The sequence below is a fragment of the Athene noctua genome, chromosome 2 (genome assembly GCF_965140245.1).
Source record: "Athene noctua chromosome 2, bAthNoc1.hap1.1, whole genome shotgun sequence".
In the NCBI taxonomy this organism is placed as follows: Eukaryota; Metazoa; Chordata; class Aves; order Strigiformes; family Strigidae; genus Athene; species Athene noctua.
In genome coordinates, this window is record NC_134038.1 from 151,664,341 (window position 1) to 151,676,181 (window position 11,841).

Here is an 11,841-nt window from a genome sequence, read left to right on the forward strand (position 1 = left end):
TTATTAACTGAGTCATAGCAGGGGATGGGAGAAATCTTGGGTCTCATGCTCAGCGTGCAAGACCCAAAGGACCAGCAGTGGGGAAAGCCACCAAAACGTCTCATGAGCCCGTAAGGCTTTGCTTGTAGGCAAGGATTTCAGAGTATGGCCATGTCATAGCAGTGGACTTATCATTACAGGGAAGGAGTTCTGTTACCCCACAGGTATTGTGGGAAAGACCACAGCTCAGGGAGAGGAGGGGAGGGGAGGGGAGGGGAGGGGCCCCAGCTCTTTCTCAGCTCACCTGGCACCACAAGGGCAGAGAAGAATTTATGTAGTTAAGACCCACCTTCCCACCCACCAGGCTGCTTGGATGTACTTTTTATGTGTAGCAAGGGCGGATTTAACTGTGAATTCAATCCTGGAAAGTCTGTTAAATATGAACTGAGAAATTAGGAACAGTACCTCAAAGTAGGAGACACAGATGAGGAAGAATAACAAACACCTATGGTAACATCAGACCTGGAATTTGAGTTATCTGGGGGAAACAAGGTAAATCTCTCCGATGACAGACCTGGTTTTGGCCCTCACTAGGAAAGAGTGGCTAAGAATGGTAGGGATTTGGTCAGGTTACTAGCTCCTGCCTTCTGTTAGCAGATATCCAGGGCAGGCCCCAGAAATTGTTTACTGCTAGACTGAAGGTGGCCTGCCAAGAAATGGTGAGTCAGAAGCAGGACACCCCCACCACCACCCTGCTTCCTGGGTAATGAGGTGGGGAACAGCTGAGGAGGAGCTGCAGGTGACTGACCCAAGACCTGCAGTAGCAGAAATTGCCACCCCAGCGTTGGAGTAGGTTATCCAGAAAGGTCATGCCATCTCCATTCTTGGAGGTTTTCAGGACCTGACCAGCTAAAGCCTTGAGCTGCCTGGTGTGATCCCGTGGTTGACCCTGCTTTGGGCAGGAGGTTGGACTCGATGACCTCTGGTGGTCCTTTCCTACCTCCCAGGATCCCACAATGCTGTGACCGGAGCAGGCAATGCTTGTTGTACTGCCTGAGTTATAGACAACAGTTCCTTCACCAGCTCAGCTAGCAAAGTTGCAGTGTAATTGCATCTCATCTACTTTGCCAGTCTTCTTACATATATGGGATGAAATATATGCCAATCTTCTGAGATCTCTCCTGACTTTTCTTCACATTTTCCTAAAGCTATTTCCACTTCAGGTACAGAAAGAAAAAAAAAAAAAAAAAAAACAAACAAAAAAACCCCCAAAATATTTTCAACAGAGATGCAGATGCAGTTTCTTAACTTTTCAAAGGGGCAGATTCACAGTAGAAAAAGAAAGGACAATATTGAAAAAATAAAATAAAACAAAAACCCACCAAAAGCATAGAGATATTTCATCAATTCATTATTTTCAACTTCTTAATTGTTGTAAATGTCTAGCAAAAGAAAATTCACTTTGTCCTCCCCAGAAATATCAAAACCTAATGTTCCAATACTTGAGCAAAAGAGGTTCCTTATATCAATTTCATCCAAATGATAATTTAAAAATTCATCACCTCTCTCAAAAGTAATGCTGCAATTTGGGATGGCACAGATTACTAATCTGCACCTGATATGGAATAATCTGCAACAGAGCATATATCCCGATCCTGAAACAATCTCTTTGAATTATTTCTTCAATCATTTGACTGTTTCTCTGGTTTAGGAAAGTTCAGTGACACCAAAATAACAGTACAGCAAGGGAGGGGACATGTTGAGCACACTTCCAGAAGTTAATTTTCTGATGATTTTTTTGTTTTAGGCTGCAAGGACAACATAGTATAACAAAAATGGAAACATGTTTACATTTTATCTCCTCCAGGATGTTGATTTGCACCTAATCCAGACCTGTGGTATGAATTTTCCATACAGAGCAAGCAGGAAATGTCCTCTGTCACTCGTCTGGAAGGTAAAGGTGAGTTACAGAGCATAGTGCACTGGGGTTTCAGAGATGACATGCTTTGACATAGCTGGCTAGATGAAGCTGAGAAAAAAAAAAATAAATCCCGCCACCCTACACTGCCTTTTTAAGCTGTTTTTCTTTTTATACTTAAATTAGTTATCAATCTGTGAGGATGTGCTTCAGAGATGTGTGGGAGTGGATGGTGTGCCTGGGAGTGCTATGGGACTGGCTACACTGAACACGCTGTCTGGGGTTACTGACATTTGCAGAAGGCTGGAGCCAGTGACCCTACGGACTCATGGTCCCCTAGTTCCTAAAAGCAGGCATAATGTGGGTCCTAACTTAACATTTTTCTGTATACCTCCAGCCCTGGAGCCAAATGAGGGCAGGAGGGTGTACACTGAGATAACACTGAGCAGTCCTGTCTTTGGTGGGTAGCTGTAAGCAGGGGTTTTCCGTTCTAGATCTCTTAACTTCATATTTTCTGCCTTGCTTTTTATGCATTCTTGAGAAAAGGAGAAATTTTTTCAATACCTCTTATGCTGCCCCTCAGTTCTTGTTAATTTTCTCAAGCTCATACCTCTCCTAGAAAGGATTTTTTCATTACTAGCATCTCAGGGGGAAAAGAAAGCAAGGACTTGGAAATTAGCTTATTATGTTTTTATTTTCTTCCTTCAGCTAGCATGTTTTGCAAATGCTGTATTTCTGCTGGACAGTTTTCAATCCTCTAAGGTCCATGTATATTTTTCCTGAGATGACATCTACCTAACAGAGAGAAAGTAAAAAAGAAATATATAGTCTGTGGCTGCTAGCTAAAGAGTAGCCAGCTCTCACTGAAGCCCAGGGATAAGACCATATCGAAATAGATAACTTAGGGAAAAGAGGAGTGATTCACTTAGATTTAAACAGCTGTAAGACTCAAAGGCTTCAGAAAGCTTTGCATGCCCTTTTGATTCATTTCGTTTACAGCAGCATGATGATTACCCCGCAGCAATTTAAGCTGTTCTGTTGGTAACAGATCCAAGGAAGCCTGCTTTCCTACAGATTTGGATGTTTGCCTCCTGTGTTTTCCCCTGCATGTCTTGGCGGAGTTGTGCAAGGATTGCCGGGGCAGTGGGCTGTGCTGGCCGTGTGTAGGATGGCTCCCCTTCGTTTGATGTATGTGCTCCCCTGCCCCTCTGCCTTCCACCCATTCACATGTTTTCAGAGTCTTTGAGGCATCTCTTCTTTCCTGAGATGTGGTTGAAATTGTCCTTTGGATTAACAGTAATTATGTGGGCACTCACAGACAGACAAACCATTTCATACCTCCTTTTCTTAGGGTAAGACAATGTGTCACTGGCCAGCAGCATAAAACATTTGCATTAAAATATGAGAAGAGCTCTGGGCTGTCAGGAAAGGCAAGTAATGTATGCACAGAGCCTGAAACGTAATTACAGGATATGCTCTTCTTCTCAGATCTGTTAATAAACTGCATGACATTGTATTTTATTATAAAATGGGATTGCACAATCAGGAAGCGTCACAGAAGACACCCATCAGGCCTGCTAATACACCGTGTGCAAGGATGTATTTTTACTTCCTTCCCTCTGAGAGCCTCTGCGTGGTCCTCATTTTCTCTGATATGCCCATTTGTAATATAAATATGTATAAGTTATGATATCCAGAAAGAGCAAGCAACCAAAAATACTTATCATGGCAAAATCAATTATCTATCCATTTTCATTGGAAAACGATAGCACAAAGCATTTACAGAGGAGCACACCTTCTCTCTCACCATTTCATTACTCTAAAGAAAGAAATACTAAAACTCTGAGTGTAACAGTCAAACCAAAGTATTTTCCGCTAGTATCTCTCAGGGGAATGGATGAGAAATTTCAGCTAAAACCTTCCCTACTTTTCTGCAGGCAATCTGTCTTCAAAATTTTAGCCAGAATGGTTGAAATTTACCACATTTAAATTTTTTTTTAAAAAAAAAAACCCTTATTTTAGAGGAAATTGTCAAGACATTTGAACAACAGGCATTACAGCCTGAGTGCTGTACCTGCCTGTACTAAACATTAAGCTCAATCTCTATCTGCCAGACTTCAGGGCTGGTTGATGTGGACTGAGTTCAGATACTGACAGATTGGTGGTTGGGTTGTAATGGGAATGGTGGCATACTGATAGCAGTTTTACCTTTCATGCCTCTTTTTGACAAGTTATGAATTATTTGTGTGTGGCTATTTTCAAACAACAAAAATGCAGTTTGGATTTTGAAAACCTAAATATGGGGTGATCTTAAACCTCTTCATAAAAATGTATGTTGCCATTTTGATGTTTGCTTCGTTTCAGCCTTACGCAACCCAAAAGGTTACTCTTGTGCTTGTTTATGATTAGTGTAGCCTAAAGGAGAGTGTTTGCAAATATTCCAGCAAGAAGGATTTGCCACTCCTGTAACATTGTGGGTAAGAGGGCTGGTCTTGGAGGTCTCTTGCATACCCCTCCATTTTTTTGCAGTCAGTGGGAGAGCTGAGCCTCCTGCATTCCCGCAGCCCAGGGGCAGCCCCAGTAACCCGCTGGGCAGGAGCCCCGGGACTGCTGGGGCATCTGCGCTGTGCTGGCTCAGAGCTGGCTGTGAAGGCTGTGAAGGCTGCCAGGGGCTGCCCTTGCCTTTCTTAGCTGCAGTGAATGCAAAGAAAACTCGGACACCGGCGTTTTCCCTTTGGTTTGGATCAAGTGTTTAGAAAAGCAGCTATTTTAGAAAAGCCCTTTTTTGACAGGACAGCCTTTTAATATAAACAAAAGGCATTTCTCTCTTCTTTAGCATCTAAGAGCAGCCTTGTTCTGGCAGCTTTGTGGCTGGTTGCAGGCTCCAAGGAAAGGAAAAGAGGTAGAAGAGACTAAAAGGTGCCCAAATACCAAGAGAGCAGGTGGCTATGTGGGGGGTTACTTTATTAAAAGATGAAAAAAAAAACAGTGGGAAATTCCACCTGGATCAAACCCGACTGAAACTTGGATGCAAGTGAGAGGGTTTCACTGAAATGAAAGTGGAAAAAATGTGTGGCTCCATATCCAGCAAAACACGCTGTTCTTCCCAGAAATAAACTGTTTGTTTTCAGGCACTTGACATCAAGGCAAAGGAAGTAAAATACTTGATTTGCAGAACTGCTGGTGTACGAAGAGCCCAGGGCTTTGGGCAGGCATCCAGGGGCATTGGAAATCAACATTTAAGTCCCGTCAGCACCTTAGGGAAAGAAGACCTCAGAATCTGGTGAATTTAGAAGATCGACTTTTCAGAAAAAAAGCTTTTGAATGTCTTTGTTCCTCTTTAATCTGTCACACTGTGGGCCACTATGAAAGTCTAACAAGCTGTTATTCCCATGGTACCCTCTGGTTTGGAAAACAAAATTAATATATCTTTGAAAATGACAACAAGAAGGTGGAAACAGGGATCACCTTTCAGTATGTGGTGGTGGAGCCTGTGGGTTGGATCCCAACATTGCAACTTTTATTGCATAGACCCAATTAAAAAGAGAGTTTCTGTGTGTCTTGATTTCCTGCACAAAACCCACAAGACTACTGGATAAGCAGACATGCTCACTAAGGAATAGCTTCACTACTTGAAGTTTCTTAGGGGAATCATTAGAAAGTGTGTTTATCTTGATCCTCAAGGGAAATATCAGAATGGTATTGTTCAAAATCACTACCTAAACAGTGATGATTTTTTAACTGTTTTAGCACAGCCTGAGAAAAGGCATATTTCATGCAGTGCTGAGAACAGATTGTTGCTGTAGTGGGGATGAAGAGGAACTTAAGAGTCGTTTGTGTTAAATTAAAAAAACACAAAGCACTTAAAAGTATTGAATTGGCTAGCCTGTATGTTTATTATCTTTGAGATCAAGCAATAAAAAAAGTCTGCTCTACTTCTGCTCTTTAACTGCAGGGGAAATGGCCTTCAGTGGACTGAAAGGGCAGTAACACTGCTGTTTTCCTGTAATCACCTCCTTTATAGCCTCAGCGGGGCAGCCAGCACACAGACCAGCCAGGTAGCAACGTCATCAGTCCACAGGATGAACGCCAGCCATGTACCCACACGCCCATCTACTGCCCCAGAGAGCCCATCCAGTTGGGACTTTTGGGTGTCTGCAGCCTAGCTCTGTTCACTGCAGATGTTTTCTGAAACTGGATGTGCTCTCCTTAAACTAGTGCCATGAAAGGATGCTCTCTTTTGGTTATGGGCATGCTGGAGGACTCTCAGGAGATGTAGCCACAATATGTTCTCTATACAGTGGCTCACAGGTTTTGAGCAGCTCCATCAGTTTAAATCCTTGTGGAAAACATTCAAGTGACACTTGAGCCTATAGATGCTTGGAGAGATTTTCCATTAAGGAAAAAAAAAAGACCATGGCTTGTTTTGTTTGTGGGTGTTTAATCACTGTTTTGATCAATTTCTGTTAGTCAGCAGGCTGGTCCTGCAATAAGCTGATCTGTGAGCTTTTGTAAAGGATACTTAACAATTTAATGTGCCAGTTTGCATCAGTTTCTCTCAGCATTTGATTGTGACATCCACTCGTATTGTTCTGTCAAACATACTTGCGATCCAGCCCTATAATCAGGAGCATGAAAAGAGTGGCTGCACTGCATTTCCCCAGCATATGTCATCCCAGAGCTACTGCATCACCGTCCCCCAAATCCTGGACTTCATTTCTCTCCATGCCAAGTCAAATAGAAAACTCAGGAAAGGAAAAGGTCAGCCATACAGCCACATTTATAAATGTGACATTTATAAAAATAGACAGGTTGGAAAAGGATTTGCTATTTAAGACAGACACAATTAGAGTAGTTTTGCCCCTCCAGGCCCAAGCGAGTGTGACTTTGCCAGAGGACCTAGACAGTGGATGTAGGGACAACGAGCCTGGGCACAGCAGAACTAGTCCACATTCCCAGTACCATAAGGGTTTCCACCACCCGTTTGCAGCCCATCCCATGCGTTGTACCAGTTACACTTAGAAACTAAATGGAGAGGTTAGCAGCTCCGTGTAACCTAGTGAAATAAAACCACCCTCTTTTACCTACAGCTGGTGAAGGAAAGATCACGACAGAGAAAATTACTGGGTACATTTCACGGGAAGCACTTGGTGCTTCAGAGCCCTACCAAGAGCAGCATTCAGTGTGTGACTGGAAAAGTGTAGGTGTGTGTGAGACAGAAAAAAAGATTGTGGGGGATCAGTGGAAGAAGATACTGTTTTTCTTCCAATTATTATTATTTTTGATCCATCTGGTGTTTAAACCAGACTTGCCAAGTCATAAGAAAAAGATCTGCTCTTCAGCAGTATTGCTGTGAGTCTCAGTTGATTTATGTTCACAGATCATTAGGGAAGTATCTGGAGAGGAAACAGCCCTTTCAGGACCAGGAAAAGCCTCACAATTTTCCACTTCTTAAGCTATGTGAAAAACAACCCGAAGTTTATAGGGTCAGTCATCCACTCTGACTTCACTGTTACCTAAAAGAACTGAGAATATTCTTTTCTTAAAGTATTAGATTATTAAAGGTGGTCAGATCTCAGTGGGGTCAGAAAAATAACAAAAATCCTTACATAGGTAAAATACATGTTCAAAATATAAATAATTAAGCAAATTAAGTATATTCCTAGTGTTCACTTTTTGCCACATTAAAATTTTGTCTAAACTGACATATATTTATCAGCCTATCACGTTTTGTTATGAAGTGTGGAAATTCAAGTTGGAACAAATGATGATATTTTATATAAATCCGTGAGTTGAAATTTAATTTTCTAAAAAATAATTACATTTTTCTGAAGAGAATTATAGTAATTATCTGAGGACAGTTTTTACTTGATGACTTTATCCAAGGATTTTTTCAGAATTTTGTATGCAGTCATTACTGAAGAACTCTATCAAGTCTGTGGGGACGTATAAGTCCATGATACAAAAAGAAGTGGAAGCATCCATCTTTAAAGACTGAACATTTCAAAACTTCTAATTTGCCCATCTGAGGAGAGTCAGCTTCAGAAATGGTTTTGGCTTTTTATCCCACGTTTGAATAAAGACTTTTCATATCTTTTTAATTCTAGGAATTATTAGAATAAACTTGAAAAGAGGAACTATGTGAACGGGTCAGTCTTTACTGTGCTGCTCTTTCCCAAAATGTATGGCCTTCCTATTCTGTGTCCTAGTGGGAGTTTCAATATTCTCAACCACTCACTTTGTATAAGTTTATATTAATGTGAGATTTCAGGGTGGTTGTCTGTGAACAGTGATTTCATTATTCCTTCATTAAAGCTTCCAGGTAGAAAATTTAATTTGGAGCATTTCACTTAACAGGAATATAATTTCAGGTTTTCCACAGCTAGTTTTAGAACGTGAAGTTATGCAACATTCCCATTAAATTGCAGAAATTAGAAATGCAAAGCAACGTTTCATTCTTTTTTCTGCCATTGCAACCCAAAAGTGCAACTTTCTGCAGCAAATGTTGTTAAATGACCAAAATCCATTTGTCCTGTACAATGCCAGGAGATCCTGAATGATGCACATTATGGGAATGGGGGATATTTGTACTGATGAAAGAGGGCTTCTTTCTGCTTTCCTGTTATTCCCACGGAAATAACGAGGGGGAGATGGAAGGGAGGTTTGGACACTGTGATCTCTGCACGAGAACCAGCCCTGTGAAGCACTGGAGCCTTGTACTCTGATACCATGTGGTGCTTTTGGAGCTGTAATGGAAAGAAAGCTTTCTATAGATGGGGCTAGTTTCTCTAATCAACTCTAACATGCTGCACATCCATAACCATTGAAAGTGAGAGGATTACGGACCTGAGAGACAGCAAGAGGGAAAAAATTACATGAAATCCAAGTCAGGAGACTTGGATAAGCATCTCTGTCAGTTTGCAACACCTGCCATTTCAAGGCTGTGAGCAGTCCCATTCAGTTGGACTCTGTAGCATGACAGGGCGATACCTGTTTAGAGGAATAGAGGGATGATTTCTTTAATCATAAAATGGTCCTGGTAAAGAATGGCACTTAATATTGGCTTGAAACATATATGCAAACATATTTATTTTGCAAGAAAACCATAAAGATGTCATAACTCTAGTTGAACCTAAGTCTAGGCTTAATTTTAGAGCATCTGCTAGCTGTATCGGGTGCCAATATATTTTCCAAGTAACGTTATTTCTCCCACGATGATGAATCTGCACCCTCTGTTGTGTTACAATAGCATGTTTGATATCTCCCTCTTCTTTATTACCCTTTAGAAAACCAAATATTTAAAACTAATCATTGGTCCTTGTAAACAGCTGGCTTGAGCTCCTTTGGCTCCTTGAGCTCCTCACCAGATGTTTGTTCACCTCTTGTAGCCTTTCTCAGGCATTCACTTGCAGTCACTGTCAGACAGGACCCTGGGCCTGTCAGAGCTCTGGCTGGGCCAGGGCCACTTGCTCTTCTGCTTTTTTAGGAAGTAAATATTACATCTGAAGTTCAAAGCAGCACGAATATTTAGATTTTTGCAAGTTTTGCTAAAAATCACAAGGTTTAAGTGAAGCAGCTTCATTTCTCAGTGCTTAAAACAATGAATCTGTCATTCTTGAAAACCCATATTGGCAAAATGGGAAATTATGTTTTCTATTTATCTTAAAGTAAAAACTGATTTGAAATATAATGTAGGAAAAAGCTACTGCAAAACAACACATTTTCTACCCAAACCCTTTGATTAGCTTTCTCAATCCTAGTCTGCTATCTAATTTGATATACAGTCATTTTTCTTCCAAGCAGAACAGGCAGCACATCCCAGATATTATGAGAAGTGTTTACTGGAAGATGTACAAGAAATGTTGCGCATGTGCTATGATAGGTCTGTGGTATAACTTTGTTGACTACCAAGGCCTGGATTAGTGTTCAGGCTTCTAGATGTTTAGCCACACTGAGACTGCTAGACTTAGGCAGAAGTTTTTTCTGACAAGATTTTAGCTTTCACAAGGTGTCTCAATTCACATAGCTGGTGTGAGAAGCCAGGGTGGGCAGAGAACAGCAGCATTTTTAATTGAGCTCTCTATACTGCTGTGAACGTGAATCAGGGAAAAAACAGTGGGGGAGTTATTTTTTTCCATGGACAGATCCATCTGCAGGAATGGGGAATACTCTGAAGAGGAGGTAGGGGGAAAGATGGAAAAGTAAAAGAGTAATTCTGAACAGTCTGGGGAGAGACACCAGCCACCCCTACTTAATTTGTGCTTGTGGTTGCACATCATCTAAATAAATCCCTTCACATGATGGTGGAGGGGGACTTTACAGAAGTATACAGACTTCTTTAGTCCGGATCAGCTCTTCTTTGCACAGGACAGCACAAATCATGTCTTTCATTTAAGAAAAATAATATGAGAAATTATGTTGCTAATGCTAATATTTAAGGCTCTAGCACAGATGGAGGATGTTGTGTCCACTCAAAAAAAAGATAAAAATTGGTGTCTGCCCCGATACAGCCAAACTTTTAGGTTCTAGGGTTTAGAACAGACTTGAGTCCACTGGGGCTAAATAAAAAGTTTCCATAGAAACCGCACACTGAGCTCTTCTTCCTAGTTCCTCTTAAGTAAGGACTTGAATGGCCCCTCTAAACCGTGAGCTTTGAGCATGAGAGGCAGATTATTACATCTTTCTGCCTTAGCATTGTGAGACTTGTAGTGTCCCTCCATTCCCAGTGCAACAGAGCTGTTGGGCACTCTCTTCTCTTGTAAAAAAGCCCACGCTTTTGCAACAGAAAGCATGATCCCCAAAAGGCCAATTCTGACCCTAGTCACTAAATTCCTTCTCCAGAAGGAACAGGATCTACCCTGTGCAAAAGCTGAGACAATGACAACAATGTGTTTCACATACACACGTAACAGTGTGATGCATTTGAGGATGCTCTGTGATCCAGAAAATATCAACCTAAGTCAAAACTTCCAGATATGGGGCCAAATATCATCCCACCTCCAGACACCCCTAGTCCCTAAACAGCCTGGTGCAGGGAGGGCCAAAGGAAGGTGCTCTGTTGGGTGCAGCATCTTCTACTGGACAGACAATGAGCACTGCCTGCATCTCCTCCAGCTGTAAGATTACTGTATGGGCAAATTAGGACATAGTTTGGGATTTTCTCTGATCTTTCAGAGCCACCATTTACTGTCAGGGGAAGAAGAGCAAATAGCTTGTGCCCCAAAGGTTACTGTGTGCAGCCCCTGAGAAGGTACACAGGAAGGCTTCCTCTCAACCCCCCCTGCCCAACTGTGCACTGCTGTGCTGTTTGATCAGCCCAAAGTGTGGACACTGGTGTGGAGCATGTTGGCAGAAGCCATCTGCCAACTTCTAATGACTTCAACGTAGTGGATTATGTGGGTCCGTGACAGATCAGGGGATGCCAGGAACTGCAAGTCCTCCAAGACTGAAGCTGTGGTTAGAGCTAAACAGGTTAACAGTCAGCTGAAAATGTAGAGGGCCATCTGCATCTGCTGCGTCATACTACCTTCGTGTTGGAGTGCTTTTATACTGAGCATCATTTACTGTCCCTGCTTCTTCATAGCTCATTTACTTCACTCCTAGTCATTGCTTTGCACGCTGGTTGCCCTTGAAGCAAGGTGACAGAAACATTTTCAAGCACACTGTAATGGGAGACTTGTTTCAGTCATCTGACCTAAATCTGAATTTGTTTGCAGATGGGCTATTTGGATTTGGAGTTTCCACGTGAGCCAGTGCAGAAGGATCCTCTCACATCCAAATCTGAGTCTATATTTGGTCTCCCATGGAATTCACATTGACAGGAGAAGTTTGGAGGAAGAAAGGTTGAAAAATTTAATCTATTAGGAACAGAAAGAATTCAAAACTTTGGCTGACTGGTGTGGGGAAAAGTTGCATGTAAGAAACATATCCTGACTGTACTGCAA